The 15,086-nt window shown below is 45.5% G+C and overlaps 1 protein-coding gene across 7 annotated transcripts in view; it reads right to left on the bottom strand.

The window, feature by feature from the left end:
* nrcama (neuronal cell adhesion molecule a) overlaps positions 1-15,086 on the bottom strand; it is a 478,378-nt gene that overhangs the window by 314,559 nt on the left and 148,733 nt on the right. For 5 of the 7 annotated variants that reach the window (XM_038780573.1, XM_038780570.1, XM_038780572.1 and 2 more), the window contains one exon: positions 3,820-3,900. The exons of the other annotated variants lie outside the window; for them this stretch is intronic. The gene's annotated coding sequence lies outside the window, so the exon portion shown is untranslated. The remainder of the gene's footprint in view (positions 1-3,819; positions 3,901-15,086) is intronic. 7 annotated transcript variants of the gene reach the window in all.

Raw genomic sequence — 15,086 nt, forward strand, 5'->3', positions numbered from 1 at the left:
GGTTAAAAAAACCACACAAGATCAAATGTGTACAATTGTGTAATGTTTGAGGCACCCCCCCCCCCCCCCCCCCCTCCCCACCCCCCACCCACCTTCCCCCTGGCACTGTTAGATGCTGCGCTCATTCAGAAGTCAAACCAGTCATCCCAAGCCTGCTCTCCTCCTCAGTGAGATTATGGCTGACCTTTCCCTCAACTCCAATGACCTACCCTTGCTCCATGTCCCTTACCTAATGAAAAATCAATCGGTTTCACAAACCGCAGCTTTTAGGTAAAGAGTTTTTCCAAGTTTCCCTCTAATCTTGTGTGTGAGAAAGTGCTTCTTGAGCTCACTCCTGGCTGAATTCCAATTTTGAGATTATGGTCTGTCTGTTTGCCCACCACAGGAAATAAGTCCTCTTTGTCTACCTGATCAAAACCCTGTTATCCTTTTGAACACCTTGATCAGATCACCACTCAAGTTTCTATACTCAGTACTCCACTCAGTAACAACATATCTGGAATTCGCCGGCAACGGTAACAATCCCAGAAACTCAGCATCTTCCTCTCATGCCCAAATATCCGTCCTTGGTCTGCTGCAATGCTCCAGTGAAGCACAACGTAAACTGGAAGAACAACGCCCAATCTTCTCGATTAGGCATGCTACGCTCCCGCACATGACTACCTGTCCCTTGTTCAGTTTTGCTCCCACTGAGCAGTGACCTCTGTTGTCCGGTCAATGCACTCAGCTAACCTGCCCACCTTTCCTACTAATAACACTCTTGAGTCCCTAATGGCACCATTAGCAGTCTATTTGCCTCTTTATCTATCTCTCCTTAAAATCCATAAAATATCTACAGTACAGAAGGAAATCATTCAGCCCATCAAGTCTGCATCGACTCTCTGAAAGAGCCCACTCCCCCAACCAATCCCCATAACCCCACTTAACCGGCACATCTTTTCGACAGTAAGGGGCAATTTTATCGCGGCCAGTCCACCTAACCTGCATATCTATGGACTCTGGGAGGAAAACGGTGCACCCAGAGGTCCCCACACAAACATGAGTACGTACAAACTCCACACAAGACAGTCACCCAAGGCTGGAAACGAACCCGGGTCCCTGGCACTGAGGCAGCAGTGCTAACCACTGTGTCACCATGCCATCCACTCTGACCCATCACTGATCTTCCCCCATGCCTCACCCCTCCAAGTATACAATTCATCATATTTCTATCTCTTTCAGTTCTGCAGAAGGGTCATATGGACTCGAAATGTTAACACTGTTTCTTTCTCAACAGGTGCTTCCAGACCTGCCGAGTTTATCCAGCAAATTTTGTTTTCTTGGATTGTCTCTCTCCTCTACCCCTTTCCAAGCGACTCTTGCTGGGTCATGTTCCTCTAGAATCCGATTCCCTCCACTTACTGGAATAAGTGGTTATTCTTTAGACAATGGGCACGATTCCCCGGTTCGCCAGCTGCGTTTTCTGGCGCTGTGCGTCCCCACCGGCAGGAGGATTCTCTGTTCCCGCAGCCGGCTAATGGGGTGTCCCATTGTGGCCAGCATACGCCACCGGGAATCTCACGGGTGTGGGTGAGCTTGGGTGGGCGTGGGCAGGAGGAACCCGCCGACAGAGAATTTCACTGAATGAGTTCCATCCAGCAACCTTGGAGCCGCGACACTGGCTGATTTGATCTCTTCTCTGTAGCCCAAAAGGTTTGCTGATTTGCCTGCTTAAAAATTAACAAATTGGAGAACAGCTAATGTAAACCCCACTCTTTATAAAGTGAGGGGCAGAGAAAAGAGAGAATTATGGACCAGTCCGCCTGAAGTTGGGTGTGGGGAAGATTCTATAGCAGAGCACTTGGTGGCAGGGTCGGATAGAGTCAGCTTGGATTTATAAAAGGGACATCATGCTTGACAAAGCTACTGGAATTCTTTGAGGACGTAACTGGGAGAGTTGATGAGGGGGAGTCAGTGGATGTGGTTTATTTGGACTTTGAGAATGTTTTTGCCAAAGTCCCATATAAAAGATTAGCACGTAAAATGAAAGCACATGGGATTAGGAGTAGTGTATGGAGATGGATAGACAGGTTGGCAGACAGGAACAAAGGGTAGGAATAAATGGCTCTTTTTCTAAAATGGTAGTCAGTGACTAGTGGGGTACGGCAGGGATCAGTGCTGTGACCCCAGCTATTCACAATATAAATGAATGATTTAGATGAGTGGGTTAAATGTAATATCTCCAAATTGCAGAAGACATAAAGCGGGATGGGAGGGTGAGCTGTGTGGAGGATGCAGAGATCCTTCAGTGTGATTGGCCAAGTTGAGTGAGTGGGCAAGTGAATGGCAGATGCAGTATAATTTGGATAAGTGTGAGGTTATCGGCCTCTCCTTCAATAGCTCAGCTGGTAGAGCGGACGACTGTAGATGATTAAAACTGAAATCCTTAGGTCGCTGGTTCAATTCCGGCTCGATAAATGTGAGGTTATCCACTTCAGTAGCAGAAATGGGAAGGCAGACTGTTATCTGAATTGGGAGAGGGGAATGTGCAATGAGACCTGGGAGTCCTCGTACTCCAGTCATTGAAGATAAACATGCAGTTGCAGCAAGCTGTGAAGAAGGCAAATGGTATGTGGGCCTTCATAGCGAGAAAATTAGAGTACAGGAGCAGGGAGGTCTTGCTGCAATCCATGTGCAGTTTAACTCCTTATCTGAGAAAGGATGTTCTTCCTCTACAAAGAGTGCAGAGAAGGTTTATCAGATTGATTCCTGGATAGGAGGACTGCTGTCTGAGGAGAGATTGAGTTGGTTAGGATTGTATTTGCTGGAATTCAGAAGAATGAAGAGGGATCGCATAGAGACCTATAACTTTCTAACAGGACTAGACTGGGTAGATGCTGGAAGGATGATCCAGATGGCGGAGTGTCCAGAATGAGGGATCACAGTCTGAGGATATGGGGTAGATCATTTGGGACTGAGATGAGGAGAAATGTCTTCACCCAGGGAGTGGTGAGCCTGTGGAATTTGATACCACATAAAGTAGTTGGATCGTAAGACATAGGAGCAGAATTCGGCCATTCGTCCCATTGAATGGCACAGCAGTCTCAATCATGGCTGATATGTTTCTCATCCCCATTCTCCTGCCTTCTCCCATAACCCCTGATGTTCTTATTAATCAAGAGACTTGGCCTGCACAGCCTTCTGCAGCAATGAGTTCTACAGATTCACCACCCTCTGGCTGAAGAAATTCCTCCTCATCTCAGTTTCAAAGGATTATCCCTTCAGTCTGAGGCTGTGGCCTCAGGTTCTCGTCTCTCAGACTAGTGGGAACATCCTCTCCACGTCCACTCTCGCTAGGCCACTCAAAACATTATACGTTTTCAAGAAGCGGTTAGATACAGCACTTGGGGCGAACGGGATCAAAGGATATGGGGGGGGGGGGGGGGGTGAGGGGAGGCGGGTTCAGTCTATTGAGTTGGATGATAAGCCATGATCATAATGAATGGCGGAGAAGGCTCAACGGGCCGAATGGCCTCCTCCTGCTCCTATTTTCTACATCTATGTTTTATCTGTAACACAGGAATTAAACCTAGAACCCAGAAATGTCTGCAGCCACTCATTCACTAATAATTGAGCTCATTTGTTAACCAAGCAGGTGAGTGGCCAATCGACTTGACTGCCAATTGAATTGTCCGTAACCACCCAAACCCCCCCCGCTCCCCCTCCCACTAGGTTTAACCACAGTTTAAACTACAACAGTAGGTTCAGGTTCTAGTTGGACAAGGGAAAGATAACAGTTTCTGATACATCTAGTGAAAATGAGCAACTGTCTCGACATACGTTACACTGTACGATCCAGATGAAGATCCACTGACTCGTTATTGGGCATGCAGCAGCTCGGCAACTGAATCATTGGGGCACCTTGAAAACGATAGAGAAAAGATCATGAGCTAATGTTTTGCCCGCACATCTCAATTTGGCTACATTAACAATGCAAATGGTTGTGATCATCAATGTCCCCGTTATGTCGGGTTTCTTTGAAGGCATGCCTGCTCAATAATTGAGTCGAGAGCCCAGAGTACAAACTTATTGCCTACAGTCACTGCTGTTCGAATAGTCTTTTATGTGTAATCTATGAACATCACATAACAGAGCATGGCTCAATCAAAAATTCTTTGCCAACAACCAGGAGTTAATTCATTTTCAAGTCCAACAGCCTGACAAAAGTGCATCAACTTTAAATGGCAGTAACAGGGGCATTCTGTTGAACAACAAATGAAGAGTTTGTCGGAGCATGATGAGGACCTTGAACTTGTTAAATGGCGATATGCTGAAAACCTTTATTCTCACTCAGCAAGCAACTTACTGACTAGCCCCTCCAGTGTACAAAACGCATCGCATAGTAAATGAAAGCTCGGCAGAGTTTGAGACAGTGAATTGTAGAAATAAAGTCCAAGTCAGAAAGTGTCCTGTTTATGGTTTGTTTTCTGTTTATGTTCTTGGTTCCAAAGTCAACTATTTGCTGTTAATGCATCTATTGGACAGATAACTATTTTTCTAAATCAATAACAAGCAATTCTTTACAATTCAATTTAATTTTGATTTATAATCCCATTAACTATCATGCTCAAGCCACAGCAATACAATAATAATAATACTCTTTATTAGTGTTAGCTTACATGAAGTTATTGTGAAAATCCCCTAGTCGCCACACTCCGGCACCTGTTCGGGTGCACAGAGGGAGAATTCCGAATGTCCAATTCACCTAACAAGTATGTCTTATGAGACTTGTGGGAGGAAACCGGAGCACCCAGAGGAAACCCACGCAGACACGGGGACAATGTGCAGGCTCCGCACAGACAGTGACTAAACTGGGATTCGAACCCTGGAGCTGTGAAGCAACAATGCTAACTACTGTACTACCGTGCTGCCAAGTTTAAGAGCCAACACTTGGAACTCAATCCATTGAAGCACTCGAGACTGTCCAGGAGTTCACAAGGCCACTGGGGGCCAAATAAGCTCATTTTCTTTCTCTCACACAGTTATCAAATCAATCACCTCTGCATCTTGGCTCACACACTGGTGGAACTCCTTGGACAGCAGGAGGAGACTGGAGCAGCCATCCAACTTAACCTTGCGGATTGCTGTACAAATTACTGGAATGAGGAAGAGTGAACTTCCGGAGGACAATTTTGTCCAACTTGGGTGGACAGGAAACTCAACTCTGTAGAATGGCTTCAAGCGTGAAAAGAAAAGGAACTCGGCTACGGAAATTTGTCCCTCAGAATCATCAGGCAAAAAAAAAAGACCATCAGCCCATCATATCTGCTCTTTGTAGCAGCTATCTAACCAATCCTACAGCCTAAGCACTTTCCCCAAAGCTAATGCGGGAAGGATACAGAAATCGCTTTGTTGGCTGCTGGAGCAGAACAATAACATTTAGTTGGGAAGTTAATTTAGCACCAGAATGCTCATTTGGCTATCTTGCCAAAAGCTGCAAATAGACTGTGTGTTTAGTGACTGATTACTGATATCTCTGTTTACTGCTCTCTCTGCATTACTTCCAATGCTTGAACCTATAATGATACGTTACTGAACACAAAGATACAGGCTTCTTCAGATATGATCTTTGTTATTACTGTGCATTTTAATAACTATATTTGATGAACAAATTTCTCAGATATCTGACAAGCCATTCATAATCAGTCCATGCAGTGGCTGTTTACTCCAGGTGTTCTGAAACATGAAGCAGCATTACACCAAATACACGCATTCAGACAGATTCGGACAATTCACCACATTGTTCGGGGTTAAGATTTTTCTTTCTCCCCCAGCAACTGTTTTTATTATTCCCAGAGTCTCACCTATTAAAGGAGGAAATTTCAGGTTGAATGATTGCAGAAAAACACTACCCCCCCCAAACCCTCCATTTGAAAATGGTCAACTCAATCAGATATAAGCCTGTTAGTCTCATCACATGAGTTTTCACTCCCAGTTCCCCATCCAGTCAAACACTCCCCTCCACAAACACCTTCAGTACTTCCATAAAACAAAACAGAAAGGAGAGACCATTTCTATTTAATGTCCTGTGATCTTTCTTCCAGGACATCCGCGTCAGTGTCCTGGAGGCTAATCTTAAATTCCTGGAGAATCCAGGGCAACCCTGGGAGGTTCGCAACACTCCCACCCGATGACTGACCCTGCCACAAATGTGAATTCATCCAAAATTCTGCCATTCATTTCCTTGCTCGCACTAAGTTCTGTTCACCCATTAACCCCGTCCATGTTCATTTACCTACACAGGCTCCCGGTCCAGCTAAACCTCATTAATATAATTCAAGGCCTTGCTTTTGAATTCCTCCACGGCCTTCCCCCTCCCTGATTCGATGACCTTACCCAGTCCTACAAAGTCTCTTTCCTCCTCCAATTCTGGCCTCTTGAGCAATGCAATTTTAATAGTCCCCCCCCCCCCCCCCCCCCCCCCAATCCAGAAACCGGGGATCATGGTTTCAGCTTCCTTGGCCCTAAACTCAGAATTACTTTCCTAAATCTCTGCAACCTTTCTGCCTCTTCTCTTTCAACTCACTCCTTCAAACCTTGCCCTTTGAGTGACCTTCTGGGCTCCTGCCCTTATTTCTGCGTGCCGCCTGTTGTGAAGGGAGTAGAAATGGTTGACCATGTTAACAGCGCCTTACAAATGCAAAATGAGGTTGATGGGGTTCCCTTGGACTGACCCAATTCAAAATTGTAGGTCTCGTCTTCCGACCAGAGGAGTTCCTTTGGCCCGCCCGCACATTGAAAGATGTCACATATAAGCCCAGCCATTTTGGCTGTGGTTTCCATGGAGATCAGCGATGCGATATTAGATACCTTCAACCATGAAACAATATTACAAGATTTTCTTTCTCCCCACACAAAATACTCCTCTCATTTCACAATGTTGAATGGTGAAATGAAAAGGACCACTACATGTTTACCAATAAGGGCACCTGAGACATTTCATCCTCTTGAAGGAGAATTGTGATACTAAAATACTTAGTAAATGTAAGCAAGCAATTCTAATGCACCGCTCCCTAGGTTGTAGCTCCCATTACAACAGTGACCGCATTACAAACATACTTCACTGGCTGTGAAGACCTTTGAAACATGCGTAAAGCTCAATGGGCAAGTTTGACACTTTTGTTTTTAAAAAGGAGTTAGGACAGTTCACATTTAATTGATTTTGCTGTTGAATTTAAAATCTCTTTTTATGGATAGCGCACAGAATTGAGTTAATTCTGCCTGCCTAATCTGATTGACCAAATCGAATCGGAATTATTTCTGCCCATTGCTTCACCACTGCAAAGGATCCATTAAAACCTTTAAAAGGCTTTCTTCCTTTCTCAGGCCTGGTCAGCCCACAGCCTCCTGCCGGGTCTCCGATGGTCATTCAGACTGTGGCGACTCAGTAAGCTACTTAAGCCCTTCAAATTGTGGCCTCAGCATTTCAATGACAAACGTGACGCCGCCCACAGTAAAAGTAGCCAGTTGACAAGGCGGCAGCCAGCGGAACAAGAGGGATTTAAGCACAACAGCAGCTCCACAATAGTGGCTGGCTTTAAAATTTACAGCCATTTCCTGGACAACCTGCCGCTTTTATCTATCGAAGAGGCATTTTCTTGCAGATGGTTGCCTGTCAACAAGTTAAACACTGACCATCCTACCAACCAAGGAACGTAAAGCTTCATTGCAGGCAATTAAACTGGCACCTTGCTTTATATTTACAAAGCTTGAAGGTATTGCTGGTTCACGATAACCTGCACAATATTTTTTTTTACTCTCTTTAGGGGGGCACTTTTGCTATCAGCAGTCGCCATGTGTTTTCTGTCCTTTTCTAATATGCGCCAATAAATAATCCCGCACCCAGAACAATGCCCTCATATACAAAGAGCCCAGGGAGGAATGCAATGCTGTGCATTGAACAGTTTGTCTGATTGATGGGATGTTGACCTAGGCGGTTGGTGTTGTCAGAGCCAAGAGTGCATGTGCCTTCCCAGGGCAAAGTTTAGCATGCTCAGGCCATGAAAGCAATATATCAGCACGGTGTTCAATGCACAGCAACTTGACAAGAGTTTGAGGGCTTGCACCCAAAACCACCCGGTATGAGGCTGAAGATTTAACAGAGTCGCAGCCAAATTGGCCTGGGACTTGGTGTCTGCCGTGGGTCCTTGGGAGCTTGGCAAGCAAGATGATACCTGGTAGGGCCCCGGGGTACATCAGGTATTGTAGCCGTGTCGACCGTGCATTCATTACATATTGCCAAGGAACCGGTGGTGATATGGGATGTAGGGGAGGGGTCAGAAGGATACTCCGGATGGCTATAGACACAGCATATAAAGGCAGTAGAGTCTAAATAAATAAATTATTAATAAATTCTTCAAGCTATCACCCGTGCCCTCCTTTGCACACAACCAATGCAACTTTACAGGATGCACCTCTCCATTTTGTCTCTATCTGGTGTTCCCCCTCCTCCGCAGTTAAAGCCAGTCCTTGTTGACCAACGTTGGCTCATTCAACCACAACTGGCTAGTGAAATAACACATTCTATTTCACCTTTGCCTCGATTCAAAGCAGTAATGACTTTTCAGTTATACTCCCGTGGAACCCGATGTTGCCAGTGCAGCTGACCATGACCTACCAGGAACTCCATTATTCCAGTGTTATCAGAATGCCCTACCTCACCAATCCTGAGAAAACCGTGGCCAACAAGCATGCTCTGTAATCGCAATGAAACTCATTTCAGGGGAACGTTTCACATGTCAAGTGTAATTTATCACAAGAGCAAAACCAGGTTCCAAATGATGTTGCACACTATCACAGTATTCACACTCCATGCGTCTGCACAAAATGAATTTGTTTCTTCGTTCACACAAAACAATAACCGTTTTACCTCAATTAGGTAGACAGCTCGGCTCGAGTGGCAGGTAATGTAATAAAAAAACACATCGGTTATCAGTACACTAACACCACCATCGCAAAATAACTTGTATTTCTATAGTATCTATTACAATCCCGGGCCAGACACCAACAGTTGTGAGGATATCGGACAGTAACCCCAAAGTTTATTTAATTTGTAAGACTGTGAAGCAAGGACACTTTGCCCCAGGAATGGTTCCATGTGCAGACTTTATTTCTAAACACAGTATTACTGACTTTAACCTCAAAGAAAATAGCTCACAATTACCAGTTAAACAATGCTTAACAATAATATCTAACGCTAACTCTAAGCGGCTATCTTTTATCGCCACTCAAGCAAAACCCATCTCAGGTCAAAAATCACTTTTAAATAGAGTTAGCCAACCCAGGTATATTTGCTGTAAAGAGATGCCTTGGATAAACCACTTTGAGAAAGAGAGGTCCTTCAGGAACCAGCAGTAGATTCTTGCCTATGTCAACTACTGTTTAACCTGCCAGTCTTTTCAGAAACTGCTGTCACGTTCAGAGACAAAATCTTTATTAACTAAACTACTTTGAGAAGAGCTGCTCGTCTGTATGCAGTCAAATCTTTAACTGAACTGAAACCCAAAACTGCTTCAAATCGCTGACTCCTCCCATTAACTACATTATCTTACTAAGGCCAAACACAATGGACTAGATTCTCCAGTCCGCCAGCTCTGTGTTTCTCGGCGAAGCGCCATTTCCTGACGGCGCGATTCACTATTCCTACCATTTGTCAATGGGATTTCCCATTGCCGTCACCCCATGGTGTCGTGAAACCAGAGGGTGAGGATGTGCTGCCGGCGGGAACGGTGAACCGCAACGGACATAGATTTCTGGCCAATGTCTAATTATCTACTCCTTCATAAAAATAAAATTCCAACGCCCAAACTTTTATGACACTTTAATTATCCCTTGTAATAAAACATTCCAAGGTGCTTCACAGGAATGATATAAAGCAAATTTTGATACGGAGCCACATAAGGAGATATTATGGGAGATGATCAAGGGTAGGTTTTAAGAAGCATCTTAAAAGGAGGAAAGGGAGGCGGATAGGGTTAGTGTGGGATTTCCAGGGCTTAGGACTGAAGCGACTGAAGGCACAGCCACTTCCTGCCTATGCTTTATGGGATAAAGTTAGTTTTGGGTGAGAAATGAGCTGTATCAGATTGGTGGTTCATTTTATTTTCTGCCCGATTGTTCAACAGGAAACAAAATTGGGTTGTCAGTTCACCACTGCTCACAATGTGTTGATACCCAAGGTGATTTTCACCATCTTCCTGCTGGTGGCACATGCCTTTAACATCAGGCTTATCAATGCTACTCACTGACCAGTTGCTGAGGGCTACTTTCCACGCATGCTCTTGGCCTAAGCAGAGTCTGAGTGTGCTGCACCATGGCCTGAAATTCAGTGCCCTCGAGAGATGAGGGTAAGGCTGAGGGTAAATTTGGGATTTGAAATGCATTTCTCCCTTTTGTCTCTCCACATTAAAATCAGGTGCTTCCTGCCACCTGTGTTAAAGTCGCCCCTTGCTGTCCACAATTAATTAATTCGCTCCAGCTGACGGGCGAAATAATACTCTCCCTTTTATCCTTTTTCATGATTCAAAGCAGTAATAGTAATGCTATCGTAATAGTAGCATGTTGCTTTAGAAGTGAATGTTTCCAAAGTACATCTCGGCGTGAGTATTAACCTGTCAGGAACTCCATTATTCCAGTTACTCACTCGGAGAAAAAGGTGACCAACATGCAATGAAACTCATTTCATTTTTGTTTTTAAGAGGCAATTTAGCGTGGCCTATCCACCTACTGCGAGAGTGAGACCCACGTAGGGAGAATGCGCAAACTCCACGCGTTGAGTGACTCCGGGGCTGGGATCGAACCTGGGTCCGCGCCATGAAGCAGCAGTGCTAACCACTGCACCACCGTGCTGGCCAAGAAATTCATTTCAATGGAACCTTTCCAACGTCAGTAAAAGTACAGGCTTGAAATGGCAAGTTTCCAGAATGGCGGCAGACTCCCGGGCGGGATTCTGCGACCCCCGCAGGGTCGGAGAATCACTGGGGTGGGGGGTCGTGAATCCCGCCCCGCCGGCCGCCGAATTCAACACAGTCAGCCAAGGTCTGAATCAAAACCGGGTCCCTGGCGCAGTGTGGCAGCAGCGCTCACCACCATGCCGCCATGTTTGATACCAAGCAAGGGCAGCACGGTGGTGCAGTGGTTAGCATTGCTGCCTCACGGCGCCGAGGTCCCAGGTTCGATCTTCTGGGTCACTTTCTGTGTGGAGTTTGCACATTCTCCCCGTGTTTGCGTGGGTTTCGCCCCCACAACCCAAAAATGTGCAGGGTAGGTGGATTAATTGGAAGAAAATGAATTGGATACTCTAAATGTATTTTTTTTTAATGTTTGATACTAAGCTATATTTTTCACACGGATTCAAGGTTCCCTTAATAATGTTCACCTGGCCAGTATTTTGGTAATCATAGGTATTTTTGTACAGACTCCATACCAGATTTTGCATATTTACAGGATTTTGCACAAGTTATTGTTTATGTCCTGTCTTAAGAACCTGGCCCCCCAGAACAAAGGATATTCCACACTCAGTGAATTGTCCAAATTTGCTTTAACAATTCCCACTCCCTTAACAGTTGTGTTCCCATAAAGATTAAGCCAGCAATTTCAACAGTAACAGTAACAGGCCAATCCATCTAACCTGCACATCTTTGGACTGTGGGAGGAAACCGGAGCACCTGGGGGAAACCCACGCGCACACGGGGAGAACGTGCAGACTCCGCACAGACAGTGACCCGAGGCTAGAATTGAACCTGGGACATGTGCAGGTTAGGTGGATTGGCCATGCTAAATTTCCCCCCCAGTGTCCAAATGTTAGGTGGGGCTACGGTGATAGGGCAGGGGCGTGTTGTGCAGACTTGATGGGCCGGATGTCTTCCTCTGCACTGCAGGGAATCGATGAAGGAATTTTCTGAATAACAATGTCTTGACCGTCAACCCTCTTTTTCCATTACATACCTTCCTATCTCTAACATTTCTTGACATCACGGTGGCGCAGTGGTTAGCACTGCTGCCTCACAGCGGCGAGGAGCCGGGTTTGATCCCGGCCCCGGGTCACTGTCCGTGTGGAGTTTGCACATTCTCCCCGTGTCAGCGTGGGTATCACCCCCACAACCCAAAGATGTGCAGCGTAGGTGGATTGGCCGTGCTAAATTGCCTTTAATTGGAAAAACAAATCAAGCACTTTAAATTTAAAAAAAACATTTCTTGACATCAGTACCAACAGTATTAGTATCCTGACCAATATTGATCATTTAGATAATGCTGGAGATACATTATCTGGTCAATGTCTCATGGTTGTTAATGGGACTTTGCTGTGTGCAAATTGGCTGAAACATTTCCTACATTGCAATGGTGACTACAGTTCAAAATGTACTCCCATGGCTGGAAAGTACAATGGGACGTACCAATGAAAATCACAACATGAATGCAAGCTTTTGCTTTGCTACGATTAGTTTTTCTTCAGAGTGGTCCCTCCTAATTCTCTCAAGCTGTCCCCCCACACATTGTGGTTGATTTTAACTCCTGTTCCCAGGCAGTCACTCTTCATTTCGGAGAGTGGCTGCCAGGCACAAGCCACAGCAAATGTCATGCTGTCCCTCGGCGTGTCACAGGAATGCAATTCCCGCAACAACATAGAAGGCTCTAGTTTCACACTCATGCAGGGTTTGTGCAGTAATCCAAGCAGGGTACTTTACAAGCACTATCCACCTGGGAGGATAGCAAGATCATTTTGCTTGAACACTATCAGATGCGACAGAAACCTTCAAGTAAACGGCAAAGCTTCTCAGCACAAAAAAAAAGACTTGTGGCCAGGATTTACCACTGTGGACCGATGCCCTGTGGCTGGGGCAGGAGGTTGGAGACACTCCTGCCACAGAGATTGGTGGGGAAATTGGCAGATCGTGCTATGTCGAGCTCATTAATTGGATTCAACACCAAATCATGGGTACGCCTTGTCGTCGTATCCGGGCATCACATTGAATAGGCACCCGGGCATACATTCATGTATTGAGCAATGACTCTGCAAGGATGACACGTTATCCAGGAAGCAGCGGGCACTGGCACCACATGACAGCGACACCCCGCTGGAGACTATACTGCAGGAGACTATACTGCAGGCCATAGGATGAGGGGAGGCGGCCCACCCATCTCACCACACTGGCCTGGGCGGGGGTCTCCAGGTTGGTCAATGCCACAACTCTACAGGAAGGACCAACCTTCGGCGCAGAAAGTGAATGAGTGACTTAATCTAAGCTACCAGGGTAAGTGAACCCTCTAAGCCACATACTCACCTCACTGAATTAGTAGCTTCTGGGATGTGGGCATCAATGGCAAGGCTGGCATCTGTGCTGCCCATGCATAAAAGCCCTTCACATGGTGGTGGGGTGCTGCCCTGTAGCCCCACTGCAGTCCATGTGGTCTATTGCTAACCCAGCCACACTGTAGCCTTGGGAACTATCTTTCATATGGCACCCATACAGTTGTCAATGGGTCATCAGTGGAGGGATACAATAGCGAGGGTGTTTTATGGGGTGTCCAGTTTTGCTGGATGCTCTTCAGGTTCCTCACCATTGTTGGAGCTACACTTTATCCAGACAAGTGGGACAGTATTCCTCCAAACCCCACACTTGCACCTTCCAGATGGTGGACAGGCTTTGGAGAGCTCGGAGATGCACAATAAGCAGCATGTGACTTGAACTTGCATCAGACGTGCTCAGAAACCAACTCCTACCTTAACACAGGAGAAGACAGCACATAACAGGCTGTTGGAGTCGCACCGCATCACAAATCAGCTGTCCAGCCAACTGAGCAAACTAACCGCTTAGGTCCTCAACATTCTCCAGATTAATTTAAGAATTAAATGATGAGATTTAGTAGGATGCATCATAAACAGTGCAGATGGAAGCAAACAAAAGGAGACATTAACAGATTAAATAAATGGACAAAACAAGAGAGAATCATCCACTTCGGACCTTAAAAAAGGATGGATAAGAGTACTTTCCAAATGGTGAAAATCTACAAACAGCAAATTCCCAGTGAGACGTAGGGGTCCATCTACATAGTCATTAACATGTATAGAAAATATTGGCTTTTGTAACTAGAAAACTAAACAAGAAGGATATAGAAGTAATGCTTCAGTAGCACAAAGCCCTGTCTAGGCCACACCTCGAATGCTATGAAGGGATCTGAGCACCACGCCTTAATGACTTGGAGGGAGTGTGGTATAGATTTAGCAGCACTCTAAGGAGAGATCACACAAGCTAGAAGTTTTCAAGATATTAAAGGGGACAAGACAGAGAAAATATTTCCACCAGTTGGGGAGTTCGGATTGAAGTGATATCGCCGAAAGATTAGAGTCAGATTTTGCAAGTTGGAAAACACTTTCACATGCAAAGGGCAGTAAGAAGACGGAAACTCACTTTTGCAAATGCTGTTGATGCTAGACAAAAATTTATTTTTAAAATGCAAAACGGATTTTTGTTGACCGAAGTTAAGATGTGGCAGAGGTTCATATCCCATTATATGGAGTTAAGTCACAATTCTTAGTGAATGGTGGAACATGATCGAGGGACTAAATGGCCTAACTCCTGTTTCTATGGTGTTCCTCCCACCCAAACAATCTGCGCAACCTTTGCGCATTATTTAAAATGAAAAATTGCCTAACCGCTGCAAGGAGTCTGTAACAACCAGATATATATTTGTAGGAGAGACAGAGCGAGACAGAAATCTCTCCTTCCATTTCTGGCCTGCTTGAACTGAACTGAAAGCCACTACGCTACAGTGCGTGTCCTTGTTCTTCATCAGACCCGGGACCAACAGTCACACGGCATTCCTGAACTTGATTGTGAATAGCTAATGCTGCTCGAAAAGGGTGCGGGATAGGGTGGGTAGGGGAGGAGCATAATTTGAGGTTTGGCACTTGGGCGTGAAGCCCACACAGTCAAATGACCAGCCATTACTTATGGTCTAGATTCAAGCAGGAAGGATGGTCTGTATTCAAGCAGGGATTGGAGGGAACGAGATTGAAGGAGCAATGTTGAGTCGATGGCAATCTG

Source organism: Scyliorhinus canicula, chromosome 20 (genome assembly GCF_902713615.1).
Source record: "Scyliorhinus canicula chromosome 20, sScyCan1.1, whole genome shotgun sequence".
Lineage (NCBI taxonomy): Eukaryota > Metazoa > Chordata > Chondrichthyes > Carcharhiniformes > Scyliorhinidae > Scyliorhinus > Scyliorhinus canicula.